The following is a 12,968-nucleotide window of genomic DNA, read 5'->3' as shown; positions in this document are numbered from 1 at the left end:
GCGGGACCGACAGTGCACACTTCAAGCTGTAAACGTTGATGGTTTGCCTTCGGTCTCATCACGTGTAATGTAGAGGTGCGACGCCTGCGACACCGGTGGCGCTGCTGATCATCATGGCAACGTATAGGAAACCTTCATGCACGCGCCTAGGCCTCTTGAGCATCTGTGTGTATGACGACTCCCCATACACCAGCCTCGTGAGATACCTAATAGCTGCCAGTGCACTGTTTCTGCTGCGTAGCAGAAGTTGCCGCATGTGCTACGTCGCGCGAACATGGCGCCCACGCGTCTTCCGAGAACACCATTCTGGGAGCTTCCGCGGAACGCTAAACCTTTATAGCGTTTGGAATGTTTCACCCTTGGAGCGAAACCAACCTCACTCTTATTTCTACGTTTAAATAGAAAAAGAAAGAAAGAAATGCTGCTGCATTATTCATCACTCTTTTGTTGGCTTCATTGTCTATTGTTTTCATGCGCTAGTAACTAAGAATAGTTTCAGCCCTTTGGTATCCCGTATTCTTCTCGTTCAGAGGCTCGAAAGAGCAGCACGGCGCACGCTGAGTATGGCGCGCCTCGCATCCTTTCCGCAGGTTTCTGCGCCTACTTGTCGGACTAATTCTTGCCGTCACCGTCCTCCGAGACGGCTTGCCAGCCGTCACCTGGAAACAGCTTCTACATCGTCAGGACCCGCTTCCGGCCCTGTTCCGACGTCCCGGTGATGACAGCGGGTGCGCATTCTTCTGCGCCGTGTTGGTGCTGAAGGCCGTCTACCACAGCGCGCACGAGCGTACGCGCTACGAGATGGCCTCCTTTCCCGTCCACGTGACCTTCTGGCCGGGCCTGGTGCTCGAGCTGATGCTTTTGCATCTGCAGACGCACAAAAGCTCGAACTTCGGCCACGTCATCGGCATTCTCTTCGGGCTGGCGGTGGAGCGCTTCTGGTGGAAGGGACAATCACGCGAAGCGGGAAGCTACTCGAGTCTCGGAGGCTCTGCCGGAATTTCAAATGACGTGGCCGCGCATGTTGCGGTGCGAGTGCACCACGACTGACTGCACGGAGTATAATCTCGTGTAATACGTGAATAACTTGGACTTTATACGCGTTGTTGGGTCATGCTTCTATCGTAGTGCATATCCCACGAGCCGATAGGTGGTTTCTCCAGGTGATCACTCCAGGGATAGCTAGGACTTGAATTTTTCAATGTAGGACAACATCATTCATGAAACTGAGGACTGCTTTGGCGTTAAAAAGCGGTTCTTTGTCAAGAAATGTAGCCGGGTGAAGTGGGATACAATAGCGGTATGCCAGAGGAAAATGTTTATTTCTCTCAGCTTCGGCTTCCCGACACTCCAGTAGGACGTGGAGGACGGTCAGCCTCTCCCCGCATCTACCACAAGTTGGAGGTTCATTTCCAGAAAGTAGAAAGTTATGGGTTCCAAATGTGTGTCCTATTCTGAGACGACAGAATAGGACATCTGTTCGCGGTGATGTTGTTGCGGAGGAACAAAAACCTTAATGTCGCTTTATCACGCGCCATTTATTATTTATTTCTGAGTCCCACATGCGTTGCCTGTGGTTTCGCAGTTTCTTTCGCAAGAAAGGCTTCAGATCTGTGACAGGGAAAGCAGCGGTATGACTAACAGCATGCGATGCAATTGACGTGGCCATCTGGTCCGCGAGAACGCTACCCTGTATTCCCCTATGGCCAGGTGCCCAGCATATAATGATATGATGGTTAGCTAGATAAGCTTTACACAGCTCGGAATAGAGCTGAATAAATACGGGAGTTTTATGCTTACAGATTGACATCAAGGCCTTCACGACACTTAGGGAGTATGTATGTGTAACTGCTTTTTGGCGTTTTGATTTCCTCATATGCTTCACAACCGACAATAGAGCGTATGCCTCGGCCGTAAAGATACTTGTTTCCGGATGCAGTACATCGGATTCCGAGAAGTATGGACCGACAGCTGCAGAGGGCACCCCGGTATGTGACTTGGAAGCGTCTGTGTAGAACTCTGTGCACGAGTGCTTGTATTGAAGTTCTAGGAAATGCTTTCAGATTTCGACCTTTGGAGCATGCTTTTTAACTTCTAGAAAGGATATGCCACATTCTACCACCTGCCACTTCCAAGGAGGCAGCAGCATGGTTGGATGCATTAGGCGATGTTCGAGGAGTGAGGCATGCATTTCATCACTAAGCTCCCTCACACACAGCGAGAAAGGCTGTCTTACAGAGGGACGATTACGGAAAGGTGTAGCGCACGTCATATCGTTAATTGTATTAAAACATGGATGTTCATCATTGAAGTGTATTTTCAGGAAATATTTGAGGCTGATGTAAGTTCTCTGCAGATGGAGTGACCATTCATTTGATTCCGCGTATAAGCTGTCAATAGGGCTTTTCCTAAAAGCGCCAGTGGCTACGCGAATACCTTGATGGTGGATAGGATCTATAGCAGCTTAAGCGCGCTCGGAGCGGCAGAGTTACATACAATGCCGCCATAGTCCAATCGTGATCGACTTAGGGTCTTATAAAGATTCATCAAAGACTTCCTGTCGCTACCCCATGTTGTGTGGGATAGAATTTTCAGTAAGTTTATTGTTTTTAGACATTTTTCTTTAAGATATTTAATGTGTGGAATGAAAGTAAGCCTGGAGTCAAGTATTACACCTCGAAATGTATGCTCTTCGTTGACAAGTTTTTGTTGTCCGCATACCTCTACACAAGGATCTGGAACCAGGCCTCTCTTTCTTGTAAAAAGAACACAATAACTTTTGTAGGGGTTGATTTTAAATCAATTTTTGTCATCCACTTCGACACTTTGTTCAAGCCCTACTGTACCTGTCTCTCGCATACTGCGAGGTTACAAGATTTGAAGCCTATTCGAATGTCGGCGACTTGGAATAAAAAATGGCTAATGGTAAGGAAGCCCGAAGCGTGTCCATCTTCACGATAAAGAGCGTGCAGCTAAGCACGCGTCCCTGTGGTACACCAGTTTCTTGCATAGAAGGTCGCGACAATACGTTGCCGACTTTCATGTGGAAGATACGATCCGACAAATGGCTTTCTATTATGCTTAGCATATTTCCACGAATGGCCATTCCCGACAAGTCTCGCACGATACCGTAACGCCACGTTGTGTCATACGCGTTCTCCATGTCGAGGAATTTCGATAAGAAAAACCGTTTATGTACGAATGCATCACGAATATATCCGTCAATGCACACAAGGTGATCAATTGTGAACCGCCTTTCTCTTAAGCCACACTGATAAGGATCAAGTATATTGTTGAGTTCAAGGATATGCATCAGTCTACGACTAATCATTTTTTCAAAAGCTTACACATGCAACTTGTAAGAGCTATCGGGCGATAACTTGTCGCCAAGGAAGGGTATTTACCCTGCTTCAAAACAGGGAACACAATCGCTTCTTTCTATGCGGATGCAAGGTATCCGGCAGCCCACATAGTGTTGAAAGTTAAGAGTAGTGTATCTTGATAAAGGGGGAAAATCACACATCCACCCGTTCGTAGCAAGTGCTACAACGGAAATCCAAACGGGTTCCCCGAAAGAAAAGCCTCGCAGTTGAAGAAAAATTGGTCCTGGTCCGCGACTCGAACCCGGGACCACCACCTTTCCGGGGCAGCCGCTTTAAGTGCATCTTGTCTGTCAGTGTGTAAGTTTTTGATAATTTCATACATGACTCTGTCAAGTCCCGGTGCCGAGCTCTTACATGCAATGAAGGCAGCTCTCAACTCGGCAATACTGAAAGGCCGGTTGTACGGTTCGTTATGTCTGCATTTTCGTAAGACTGGCTTAAGTTCTTCTATTTGTATGTATTTAAGGAAGGATTCAGAATAATCGATTGAGCTCGACATAGGCTCAATATGCTCCCCGAGAGAGTCTGCCTGGTATTCAAGGTATTCCCTTGGTCGTTCACCAGAGACAATGGATGTGTGAAAAGGTTTATTGGTGGCGCCTAATGCGAAGGCACAGCGACCGGGAACGGCGAGGCAGCCCGAAGCACTGTCCAAACGGACGCCAGCAATCAACAGCGCGAGCGGAGACGAGCCGCGTGTTGGCGATGCGGCTGTGTCGCGAGGCGCGTCTTCTTCTTCACAATCTCCCCCCGGACAAAAAGAGCCATCCTGGCGCGTTAAGAATCGGGAGGTAGAGGGTCGTGGTAGGGCTTGAGACGCGAGACGTGGACAATGTCTCGTCCACGCCGGCGCAAGTCTTCAGGTGGTGATAGGGGCTCAATGAGAAAATTCACCGGGGACGTTTGTTCCAAGACTCGGTAAGGCCCTTCGAATTTTGGGACGAGTTTCGAGGAAAGCCCCGGCGTTTGGAAAGGGACCGACAACCACACAAGAACGCCTGGAGCGTAGGTGGTGTTTGGACGCGTGTCGATGCGGTTTTCTTTCTGGCGCTGCTGTTGCTCTGCCGTAAAGGAGCGCGCTAGCTGGCGGCATTCTGCGGCTTGTCGGGCGACCTCGGACACAGGTAGACACTCGGAGGCGTCAGGACGGTATGGAAGGAGCGTGTCGATGGTATGCGTGGGCTCGCGGCCATACAGGAGGAAGAAAGGTGAAAATCCCGTAGTGGCCTGAATCGCAGTATTGTACGCGAACGTGATGAATGGAAGGATGCGGTCCCAGTTACCATGATCAGATCCCACGTACATAGAGAGCATATCACCAAGTGAGCGGTTAAATCGCTCTGTGAGCCCGTTAGCCTGTGGATGGTATGCCGTGCTTGTCCGATGAATAATGTGGCATTCCGAAAGCAAACTTTCGACGACTTCGGAGAGGAAGGCGCGACCTCGATCGCTGAGGAGTTCTCGAGGTGCGCCGTGTCGAAGCACGAAGCGATGTAGGACGAAAGAGGCTACATCCCGCGCTGTAGCACTTGGTAAAGCAGCAGTTTCGGCGTAGCGTGTCAAATGGTCAACAGCAACTACGATCCACCGATTGCCGTCTGGCGTCATAGGAAGCGGGCCGTATAGGTCGATGCCGACGCGATCGAAGGGTGCGGCAGGGCACGGGAGCGGCTGCAAGGCACCAGACGGGCGTAAAGGCGGCGATTTGCGGCGTTGACAGTCAAGACAGCACCGAACAAATTTGTGTACAAAATTGTACATGCCGCGCCAGTAGTAGCGGTGGCGAATTCGTTCGTACGTCTTGAAGACTCCGGCGTGGCCACACTGCGGATCGTCGTGGAAAGCGGCACATATTTGAGACCTTAAGCTGCGGGGAACCACCAGAAGCCACCGACGACCTTCAGGAGTGTAATTGCGTCGGTGCAGCAGCTGGTCACGAATGGCAAAATGAACTGCTTGGCGTCGGAGGGTTCGGGATACAGGGATGGTCGATGATCCAGAAAGATAGTCGAAAAGAGAAGCGATCCACGGGTCACGACGTTGTGCGGTGACAAAGGAGTCCATGTCGAGAGATGACACGGAATGTGCGGAAGTTATTCCGCAGGCCGAGTCTGGAGGTAAAGGTGAACGAGACAAGGCGTCTGCGTCGGAGTGTGTGCGTCCGCGGCGGTATACGACGCGAATATCGTACTCCTGGATGCGGAGTGCCCAACGGGCTAGGCGGCCAGTGGGATCTTTCAAGTTGGCGAGCCAACAAAGCGCATGGTGATCTGTGACCAAGTCAAATGGGTGCCCGTACAGATATGGTCGGAACTTGCCAAGTGCCCATACTAAAGCCAAGCACTCTTTTTCGGTCACGCTGTAATTGGCCTCAGGCTTCGTCAGCGTGCGACTCGCATAGGCGACTACGTATTCGGATTAGCCCGGCTTTCGTTGGGCGAGGACGGCGCCGAGACCGACCCCGCTGGCATCTGTATGTACTTCAGTTGCAGCTGACGGGTCGAAATGGCGAAGAATAGGTGGTGAGATGAGAAGACGACGCAGCGTCGCAAAGGCGGAGTCACATGCAGGAGACCAGCAGGAGAGGGCGGCGTCACCGCGTAGAAGCTGAGTCAATGGCGCCATGATCGATGCGAAATTTCGAACAAAGCGCCGGAAATATGAGCATAGGCCCACGAAGCTTCGAAGTGCTTTGATGGTCTGAGGCTTCGGAAATTCAGCGACTGCTCGAAGTTTTGCAGGATCGGGTAGAACGCCATGCTTGGACACAACGTGGCCTAAAATGGTAAGCTCTCGCGCGGCGAAGCGGCACTTCTTGAGGTTGAGTTGAAGGCCAGCGTTCGTTAGACAGGTCAAAACTTGTCTGAGGCGGAGCAGGTGAGTAGGAAAATCAGGCGAGAAAACCACGACATCGTCGAGGTAACACAGACATATAGACCACATGAGGCCACGCAGCGTGTTGTCCATGAGTCGTTCAAAGGTGGCAGGGGCGTTACAAAGCCCGAAAGGCATCACCTTAAATTCATATAAGCCGTCAGGTGTAATGAATGCGGTTTTCTGGCGATCGGCAGCAGCCATCGGGACCTGCCAGTACCCTGAACGCAAGTCAAGGGACGAGAAGAATTCTGCTCCCTGAAGACTGTCGAGGGCGTCATCGATGCGCGGCAAAGGATAGACGTCTTTGCGCGTTACCTTATTTAACCGACGGTAGTCGACGCAAAAGCGAATAGACCCGTCCTTCTTGCGAACGAGAACGACAGGAGATGCCCAGGGACTGTGCGAAGGTTGAATAACATCACGGCGCAGCATATCTTCGACTTGGGTGGTAATGACACGACGCTCTTCGGCGGAGACGCGGTAGGGTCGTTGACGTAACGGCTGATGTGAACCGGTGTCAATGTAGTGCTGCACTTCCGACGTGCGGCCCAGGCGAGGTTGTGAAACGTCGAATGAATTTCTAAATTTGTGCAGGAGATCAAGAAGGTCGGCGCGTTCGGCAGGTGTGAGGGTATCGGTGATGGCATTCGAGAACACATCCCTGGACGTTTCCTCAAGCGCGGACATCGAAGACGGTTGGCCGGAGTCGACATCAAAAGAGTCTCCGGGGACGTCAACCAAAGACGAAGAGTCGAGGAGTTCCACGAAGCCAAGGCATTCGCCAACGAGCAACGTAATAGGCGCACAGAGGGGATTGTAAAAGTATATATTGCTGCAGCCGCCAGCCATGTCAAGCGTCGCGAAGGGTAGTGGGAGAGATTTACGGCTCATGAAGACGTCGGACGGTGTGAAGAGGACCGTTGCATCAGCGATGGCATCGCAAGAGACAGGTACGAGGGCGAAGGAGCCAGGTGGAATATCTGTGTCCTCGCGCACGGTAAGTTTAGAAGGGCGGTCGCAATCTTCGTCCAAGGGTGCGTCACAAGGGGAAAATTCAACTTCGGCGCGTGCGCAGTCGATCACGGCTTTATGGCTGGATAAGAAGTCCCATCTGAGGATGACGTCATGTGAGCAGGTGGGAAGAACAATACACTCGACGATGTAAACAATGCCGTGAATAAGCACACGTACAGTACAGGCTGCGTGCGGAGTGACGTGCTGCGCGCTTGCCGTACGAAGCGACAGTCCAGAAAGCGGCGTGGTCACCTTGCGCAGCGAACGGCACAGTTTGGCGGCTATCACAGAAACGGCTGCGCCGGTATCCACAAGAGCGAATGCAGGAACACCTTCTACACAAATTTCGACCACGTTAGCAGGAGAGGCGCGAGGACTTAGACAGTTCGAATGGGGCGCAGTTCTTGCCTCTTGAACTGCGACGTTCAGTTTTCCTGGTCAGGTGGTGCGGGTCGCCGACGCATTGGGGAGAGCGAGCGTCGGCGAGGGGATGGCGAGCGACGTGAAGGAAATTCTGGGATGTCAGCACGAGCGTACGGTTGGGGGGAAGGAGCGGCGTATTGGCGAAATGGCTGGCTGCCGTACTGGAAGGGCCGCGAGGCGTCGCCGAACGCTTGAGGGCGACGGCGGCAATATCGGGCGACGTGTCCGGGAGTGCAGCAAGAATAACAGATAGGTCGATTGTCAGGTGTCCTCCAAGGATTAGCTCGTGGTGCGGTCCAAGATGCAGCATGGGTTTCCGGTGGCAGCGGTTGGGACTGGGTCGCGAAAGACGCCTGTGGAGGCCTGCGTACTGCCTGCGCGTACGTGAGAGGCGCGGCCACAGGCAGGACTGGCTGCGCATAGGTGAGAGGCGTGGCGACAGGCTGCACTGCCAGCGCAGAGTTGAGATTCGCGGCTGCAGGCGGCTGATGGTGTGCGGAAGGGACAACTTGGGCGACCTCTTCTGAAATGAGGGTGCGGAGCGTGTTTGGAATACGGGAGGTGGGCTCCTAAGTGAAGGGGACTAAAGAAAGTTGGCGGGCAACTTCCTCACGCACGAAGTCCTTGACCCGCTGAAGGAATGAGGATGGGTCGTACATGTTGTCAAGGCTCGCCAACAAGTCGTCGCTTCCCAGAGGACGCCGAGTCGAAGCGCGTTGCTTCCTTAACTCATCGTAACTTTGGCATAGGCTGACAACTTCAGACACAGTGCGCGGATTCCTGGCTAGGAGCATCTGGAATGCGCCGTCATCGATGCCTTTCAGTATATGGCGAATTCGCTCAGCTTCGGACATTGCGGCGTTGACTCGTTTACAAAGGCCCGCGACGTCTTCTATGTAGCTTGTGAACGTTTCTGCCGTTTGCTGTGCTCGGGCGCGCAAGCGTTGTTCGGCGCGCAGCTTGCGAACAGCGGGTCGGCCGAACACTTCCGTAAAGGTTGTCTTGAAGAGTGACCATGTGGGTACGTCACTTTCGTGGTTGTGAAACCACAGTTGGGCAACACCAGCCAGATAAAAGATGACGTGCGTTAACTTGGCTGGATCATCCCACTTGTTGTGTGCGCTCAACCGTTCATATGACGCAAACCAGTCTTCTACGTCTTCGTCGTCTGCACCGCTGAAGATCTTGGGGTCCCGTTGTCGTGGAACGCCGGTGCAGGTGACGGACTGTGGCGTCGGTGCCGTTTGGGATGAGCTGTCGGTCATGGTAGGCGGTAGCGTTCTTGATCTTAGCTCCAGGGTTTCAAGCGACGGGGTTTGAGTCCCCGCACCTCCACCAATTGTGAAAAGGTTTATTGGTGGCGCCTAATGCGAAGGCACAGCGACCGGGAACGGCGAGGCAGCCCGAAGCACTGTCCAAACGGACGCCAGCAATCAACAGCGCGAGCGGAGACGAGCCGCGTGTTGGCGATGCGGCTGTGTCGCGAGGCGCGTCTTCTTCTTCACAGATGGATTATTTTCCATTTTAGCTTTCTTAAGCCATTCCACACTTTCGCCTCCTGCGTGTATGAATTAATACCAGAGAGGAACCTCACCCAGCATTCTCTCTTTGCCTGGCGTCGTGTCCGCCTACCTTGTGATTTACTTTGTTTAAATTGAACTAGGTTTTCGGCATTTGGCGACCTGTGGAATACGCCCCATGCCTAGTTCTGCCTCTATTGTGCCTCTCTACAGTCTTCGTTCCACCAGGGAACACGTCTTGTAAGGGAACCACTATTAATTTGCCGGATAAACTTTTCGGCTGATTCGATAATAAAAGCGGTAAAATATGCAACAGCATCATCTATAGTAAAAGCATTTATAAACTCTCGCGGTAGATAAGGTGATTCTTTAAAACGATCCCAGTCCACCGATGCTAATTTCCAAATGGGAACACGGGGAGGGTTGTCATACTGCGGCATTAAAGTTAAAGTTACAGGGAAGTGCTCACTGCGACAAGGATTATGATGACATTCCATTCCAGATGAGGCGAAAGAGAAGCAGAGCCTATTGCTAGATCTATCGATGAATATGAGTTGTGTGGAATGCTATAATAGGTCGGCTCCTTCTTATTGCACAGGCAGGCACCAGATGTAAGAACAAGATTTTCAATGAATCGGCCTCTTGCGTCGCATAGCGTGCCTCCCCATAACGTGTTGTGGGCGTTAAAATGACCCAAAAGCATGTAGGGTTCCGGAAGCTGATTTATGAGGTTAAAGAAATTGTTTTTTGGAGGTGATAGTTTGGGGGTATATATTTGGAACAAACCGTTACCAACTTATTGAAAAGAACTCTAACTGACACTGCCTCAAGGGGTGTCTGTAATGCTATTTGGCGACAAGCTACAGACTTGTGTGCAAGGATTGCTACACTGCCGCACGAGGCGTAAGTCTCGTGACGGTCCTTTCGAAAGATAACGTACTGACGAAGAAAGTTTGTGTGCATTTTAGATGCGTTTCTGGAACACACAGCAACTTTGGATTATGTTTGTGTAGAAGTTCTTAATATCATCGGGGTTGTGAAGGACTCTTCTAACATTCCATTGTAGTAGTTCTGTCTCCATTATGGTAACTTTGTTGTCTGCTGCGTGTTTAAGAGGCGAGGATTAGCTCACGGGCCCTTTCCAGGCGCCGTGACGCGAGTTTTGTCTTTTTTGGAGCGATCAAGAGAGGCTCGCCGCTCCTTAGGTACTGGTGGCGCCGTCTGGCTGGCGGTTGTGTTCATCGCGTCTTGCGAGGCGCTGAACATGCCCTCTTCCGAGCGCTGTGATTGACTTGAAGGCCTCGACACTTTGGAAGAGACCTTTGAGACCACCAGCCCGGAGGTAGATGGTCCTTTCTGCCGGGGTGGCGGAGCAGCGCGAGCTGCAGCCGCCAAGGGGGCAGATGGTGTCACCGCCGGCTCACTGCGTGTGGGCCGGACAGGCGCCGCGAGCCGTTGTGGCACCGCCCCCTGACGCACCCCTTCAGCAAAGCTGTTTGCTGGCAGGTATGACACCTGCCTGCGAGCCTCATTAAACGTAATATTTTCATTTACTCTGATTGTGATGATTTCTTTTTCTTTTTTCCAAGACGAGCAGGACCGCGAGTAAGCGGCAGGGCAGTGTTCTGGCAGGTTTCAGAGAAGTGTTCAGTGTCACTACACTTGGCACAAGTCAGCCGGCCTCGACTGTTCTGTGAACTGTGGCCGAATCTTTGACACTTGAAGCATCTGAGAGGATCTGGCACATACGGCCTAACACGAATCTTGAGGTACCCGGCCTCGATGGTCTCGAGAAGAACATTAGCACCGAAAGTAAATATTAGGTGTTTGGTCTGAATTTCTTTTCCATCCCGCCTCATCCCAATTCGTTTGACACTGATAACGTTCTGATCACTCCAGCCCTCCAGGAGTCCAGCTTCTGATAGGTCCAATAAATCAGCATTGGAGGCAACGCCGCGGGTGGTATTCATGGTACGGTGTGGGGTAACTGTCACTGGAACATCCCCATTAGACACTAGATTAGCTAGTTTTAAAGCGAAAGCTTTACTACGCCAGCCAGCGAGCTATTTCGGCCCGTCGCACCGCATGCCGTATGGCATATGTCGTGGCCGACGAACAACCTTGAGCCGCCGCTCTCTAGCAACGTCTCAGCCGTGCTCCAACAGATGGCGCCGCCATCGACGCTGCTGCCGTCACCGCTCGCTCCACCAGATGTACTCCGCTGGGGTAGAGGGAGAGGAGGTGTCGCCTCGTGGAGGGTATATATATATGCGCTTCGCCTCAGTGTATTTAGTCGTTATGGAGAGCGCGATAAGAGACGCAGCAACCACAGAACGAAGCGAGGAAGACACAGCGCTCAAGAGACGCCAGAAGAACGCGCCGCACGACTCGAGAAGCGTTGTAACGAAGATGCGGCTAGAAGAAGTCTTTCCACGTCCCGGAATGACTCTTCAACTGCGGAAGAGACGGCTTTGAGTTATCGAGAGCGTCGGAATGAGACGCTGCATAGACGACGTGCCGAGAAAACGGAGGAAGAACGTGCAAGAAGACTCGAGACACGGCGGCTCGCCGATGCAGCAAAACGAGCTCGCTTGCACTCTGCGGCAACCGAAGAAGAACCCTCAGTCTCAGAGCGTCGGAATGAGACGTTGCGTAGACGACGTGCCGAGGAAACGGGGGAAGAACGTGCAAGAAGTCTCGAGACACGGCGGCTCGCCGATGCAGCTAAACGAGCTCGCCATGCAGCTCTTGCTTTCGCAATTCAACTAGGGTTAACCAGAGCTAAACCACAGGCAAATTTTTCATGCTGTTCCTGATCGAGGAGCTCCAGTAGCAGATCGCCGCTTGCCATTTTCAAAGCTTTGTACCTTGGTTCAAAGACTTTAGTGAGAGATTTCGAGACGAGAAATGGTGAGATCATTGTAACCGTCTTTCCAGCTTGATCAGAGTGATCAACGTGAAAGCGGGGAAAATCGTTTGTTTGGTCGCCAGAAAATTGAAAAAAATTCGGAAGCCAAAAAGCTTCCCTACCTCTTGATATGCTTAGCTGATGCCTTTAGACATTGTCATGTTCATATGCTGCGGTATTTGCGATCATCTGTATATATGTTGATAGTTTCAATAAAAATTTTGCTGAACGTTAGCGCTCGTCCTGTCTGTGTCACTTCGCGCTACAATTCAAGATCTGGTTACCATGCGAACTCACCCAACTTTCTATCCTTGTACATAAATTTTTATTTCTCAGCCTGCAATATTTTTTCAATCTTCCTGACCTCGGTTCTAGACTATTAAGGTCGTCTTCCCTCAGACAGTTCTTGGTCCCTTAGATTAACGATTATGTGAGAGCCCTCCTGTAGGCAGCGAGAGACAGAATATCCAGATTATTGTTGACGATATACACCCAAACAACGCAAAACACCTCTCTTGCAATATATTAAATGGGCTATTACAAGATCACTTATTGGAGCTAAAAATTAACGCTGCCGAAGTCACAGATGCATCGCAAACAGAAGAAAAGTATGAAATTTGAATTTTTCCTTTCGCTTTTGACTGGTCCTTTAAGACTTCCTTACTACGTACCAGCATTTATAGCTGAGTTTCTGGTGGTTACATTGGCTCTACGAAAAGTGAACTCATCAATCTCGGAAGTTGTAATAGTCATGGATTCTTTATCTTTATCTTCAGCTCTCAGTGCAAATAGTGGATCCCGCGCATTTCATTGTTAAATACCTTCTCAGTTAACAATAATTAG

Source organism: Dermacentor andersoni, chromosome 9 (genome assembly GCF_023375885.2).
Source record: "Dermacentor andersoni chromosome 9, qqDerAnde1_hic_scaffold, whole genome shotgun sequence".
NCBI lineage: Eukaryota > Metazoa > Arthropoda > Arachnida > Ixodida > Ixodidae > Dermacentor > Dermacentor andersoni.
This window is presented reverse-complemented; position numbering follows the sequence as displayed.